Below are 4,624 nucleotides of genomic sequence, written 5' to 3'. Positions count from 1 at the left end.
TAGCTATGCTGAGGCTAACAAAAATAATTGAAGTAATGCAAGACGGAACACAACCAATATACAGCGTATTTTAAAAATCCATCAACTCCTAAAAAGAAACACTAGAAAATTGAATAGAACGTTCCTTATAATATTTATTACAAATTAAATTAAAAAATTTATTTCAAGTTATGATTGAGAAAGAATTTAAATTTCATACTTATTTATAACATAAAAGTGAAAGACATTAACAATTAAGAAATAATAAAAAGATAACGTGGAGGTGCTGGGATTTGAACCCAGGACTTTCAGCATGCGAAGCAGACACTCTACCACTGAGTTACACCCCCTATGAAAAATGGAATTAATTTAAGGTACTGTTCAACCTGCTAACTTTATGGTAATTAAAATATAATAATTTTGACAAAATTATTTGACGAAATTAAAATTCAAAAAGTATTCATTTAAACAGACTTTTACAAGCACTATTGGATCGTCAATTATTTTAAGATTATTAAAAGGTCATTGTAGTCAGTCTGTGAATAAGCTACCACCAGTTCGGTATGCCGATCTGCTGGGAAGAACCGAACAAACAATTCCTCTTTCTAAATAAAATATAACGATGTCTGATATATACATTATAACATCGTCAATACAAACGAGTTAAATAACCAAGTTAAGTAATATTTATAAAATAAAATACTTGTAATTTTACATTTAAACCTTAAAAAGGTATGTAGGATAAAAATAGAATTAAATCATTTATTAAAACGGTTGCTAAACAAATTTTAGTTTGCAGTTCTTAAACTTACTGCTCTTCAGAAAATAAAATAGAATTTATAGTGTAGCATTTATAAAAACTAGATCCGGATCATGTTCCGTAGCACATGCCACCGTCTGCGGTTAGTCGTAATTGAGAGGGCCACGCGTGTCGTCGTCACGGATGCGTGACTTACTTATCGTTATGGAACCGGAAGCACTGTGCGTGACTACGTCCCCGGAGCTTTGTTAGGATAATCGCTACGAAATGTCGAACTGAGACATATTTCGTAGCACTGTAGTAGTGACAATTTAAAAAATCGTGTATTAAGTACATCGCTGCTCTTGTTAGATTTATAATATTTACCGTGAATCGAAACAGCGAATTGTCTTAATTACATTACTCAACCAGTTAAACATTTTTGTGATTTTCATTGTAAAAATATATATAAAAGTATAATAATAAATTAATATTAAATTTTCTTTATAGTACAAAGGGTTTTTTACGTAATAGTACAATTTGTAAATCAATTTCTCTAATTAGTATATTATATTTGGGAAAGATATCCCAAAAAGGCCTTGTTTGTTTTGGGTGAGAGTACATTCAGAATTCTTTTTATAATCATACCCTTTAAAGTTTAAACTTAAGGACTCTATCAAAAATCCATCATCTTCAATATTTCAAAATCAAAGTCAAAGTTAAGATCGAAATCAAAATCAGAGCTCGGATCAGAATCAAAACATTCTTTATTCCAATAGGCTATTACCACACTTTCAAAGTATCAAGCCACTGGACAAATAGCACGTAGAATAAATGGCCGCTGGAGCCTAAAGGTACAAGAGTGGGGACTACAAAACAGCAACCTTAACTAGAACTTCCACCCACAAGGTGGATGGACTACCTTGTTTGGTAAGACACTGAATGCACGCCACTTTTAACAGGTGTAATTGAAATTTTATAGGTGCAGGCAGATCTCCAGCTGTGAACGTGATACTGTTGAAATGGTGGTTATGAAACGAAAATATAGATAACAATTGTGGCTAATATATGTGTTTATTTATGAGTAACAATAAAACAAATAAATTGATTGCTTATATTATTAGGAACATTAACAAACGAAAGCTCAGTGATGTATCTATTTTGATAATACATATCTCACTCTAAAATTAGATTGTTCGAATTTACATCACGTCGGTGAGAATTATAAGAGAATAATGTAGTTAGTGTTAGAACTATGGACTGACATTACGCTGAGTGCATTTGGCTCACTACAATGAGGGAGTAGAGTGGTACGGACAATTATTTGTCCGCTATTAGAACAGCTAAGCCATCGAGAGACCTTGTAATAGATTTCTCTACTCTACCATAGTGGCCAATGAAACTAAATGCAACTTAATGTTTCCTCTTGCTAAGTGGCTTGGATGGATGATAGGATTTTCCTAAAAGCCATCTAGGTAAATACAATATCAAAGTACAAATATTTTACACATTTTTAACCCTACTATTACCACATAGATAGAGGTCTAAATTATATATAGCCTCATTGAGTTCACTTGCACAATGTAATTATTTTACCTACGATATTAACCGTCGTCTGTCATCGTTTATCTATCCAATGGTCTTATTGAAAATCTAACAGTCCTAAACGTCAGTGAATGTTTTAAAATGATGTCAATGTAACAATAAAGTGTGTGTCTATAGATGATAGTTGGAACATACAGTAAGTTACATTGATCAGTGGTAGTCTTATGGTTTGATTTCCGCGATACAATAATATATAATTCAAATAATGTGCATTCATTATAAAAGAATTGCCGTTTCTCACTAACAAGCTTCCCGATGATGGACAGCAGCGTCCTCTGTGTAAGATAATACGGCACTACGATAGCCGATCCGCTTGCCAATTGTGGCGATTATGGTAAATCCCCTTAAAAATATTTTTAGGGGAGATCTATACCTTATAGTGGGAGTCTATAAGCTAAAACGACGACGACATACAATAAATATCATCGTCTACTGTTGGATTTATATATAAGTAAGACTACCATACAGAGCGCACAACAGGCATTCGCTATTGCCTTAAGGTTTTTCTGTGTGGAGACAACAGTGCGGCTTAGCGTAGGATGTTCATTTGCTTATTGGGGTCTTCAGGTGATGTTTGCATGCAGAGCCACAATTATGTTCGAAGTTACCTACTGTTTCTTTTGGAAATCTATAAACCGATGTCCTGGCAACGAACGGTGGGAAAATTATTATGAATCCTTTAAGTATATAGTAACATATGTAACATCACATGTTTAAGACCGGAGAGTCTTGACATGAATCCGGCTAAGATGATTTAAGTTGACCACTGTTGAGAGATCAACGAAAGGAGATCTAAAAGTAAGTTGCGTTTTCATTAGGTTAAGCAACGTTAAGTTACTTTGATGTTAAATTAGCTTAAGTGAGTCAATACCTTAAACAATAAGATATACTGCGCCAAGGCTGATAATGTCAGTGTCATTTGCATACACTGCAAAATGCATAAATAATATTTCAAACACTACTCTATTTGTAAGATAAACTTAACCGCATTTGATGTAAATAGATTAGCTTTAACTAACTAATACGTTAACGAAATATCAATGTTATATTAGATATGTGTTCCGTCGATTTAGCTTGCGCCGCGGATTCAGGCGCAGCTCATTAGCGCCGCTGTTGTGCAAACCTTATTGGGTTCGAACGCACAACTACTGCACACTTTAAGGTCTATGCACATTAACCGTTAAAATATACCGCAATCTATTTGTAATTTGAAATAATTCATTAAATTTTCAATAGATATCTCAATGAAATAAAACTTTATCATCATAACCATACAAAGAGACGTCCAATAGACAAAGTATAGGTCTGCCTTGAGGATCGACACTATGATCGTTTTTACGCCACTCATATCCAGTTTTTCTGATGTGGAGCCTACTATTAAATTAAGAATATGTTTTTACAATAAAACTTTGATAAACAATTTAAATTCTTGTTAAAAATTTTACTAAAGAAATATTCTTTAGTTTTTCTTTCGTTGTGATCAATTTTGGCACGCGCTGCATAGGACGTACATTCGCAAGATGGACTGGTGACCTTCATTTAAAGGAGGAAGTCGCTGGATGCAGGCCTCAACTGGTCTTTTTGGAAATCAAATCGGAGGTCCAGCGGTAATCATGCTTCGGCTGAAATTATGAAGACAATGATAATGTTACAAAGCACGATTTACAGAATCCTCTAAATAATAAACACGGAACCCTAGGAACAAGAAGTACCGTAAACACGCGTGACCTTGAAGCTATTTATAAATTTTTGTGTACGGTTCTCGAAAATTCTTGCCGAATACTATCGCGAACTTACTAGAATATATATGGTATAAATAGGTGTGCTCCCCATGTCGACAGTTCGGTGTTGTTTTTCGAGTTATACGATTAAGATCTACGACCACTGATATAAAGAGATTATTTGGTAAGTTATTTGGACAGTGATTTCTTGAGCGATTTGGAAGAGATGTTTGGACTAAGCGAAAGTATACTTAGTGTTAAAGTAGAGTGACCATCTGATTTGTGAATAAAGGACTCCTTGTGAAAAAGTGGTGTTTCATTCCGAGTCAGAACCCAAAGTACGTAACAATAATAAAAAGCAATATAGGGCTTATTTGTAGTATATGATACTATTATTATTGTATTGTAGGGATGCCTAAGTCGAGTAGTAGATATTTTGCTTGTAAATATAATGACACTGATCCTCAATTTTAAAATAAATATCCCGTTAGTGTGAAAAGTCCAGGTAATTCGTTAGTAAAGCAGGTGGCGTAGCAGTGGCGTAGCAATGGCGTAGCAACGCGGTGGAGCGGCTACATTC

The 4,624-nt window shown here is 34.2% G+C and overlaps 1 non-coding gene across 1 annotated transcript; it reads right to left on the bottom strand.

Annotated features, from left to right (window-relative positions):
- Positions 1-257: 257 nt before the first annotated feature.
- On the bottom strand, positions 258-329 carry TRNAA-CGC (transfer RNA alanine (anticodon CGC)). The gene has a single exon. It is a non-coding gene; the product is annotated as a tRNA-Ala (tRNA).
- Positions 330-4,624: the final 4,295 nt, after the last annotated feature.

This window comes from Battus philenor, unplaced genomic scaffold, assembly GCF_028537555.1.
Source record: "Battus philenor isolate CCGP_79_NKW_IND1 unplaced genomic scaffold, ilBatPhil1.0.hap1 SCAF_9, whole genome shotgun sequence".
In the NCBI taxonomy this organism is placed as follows: Eukaryota; Metazoa; Arthropoda; class Insecta; order Lepidoptera; family Papilionidae; genus Battus; species Battus philenor.
This window is presented reverse-complemented; position numbering and strand designations above follow the sequence as displayed.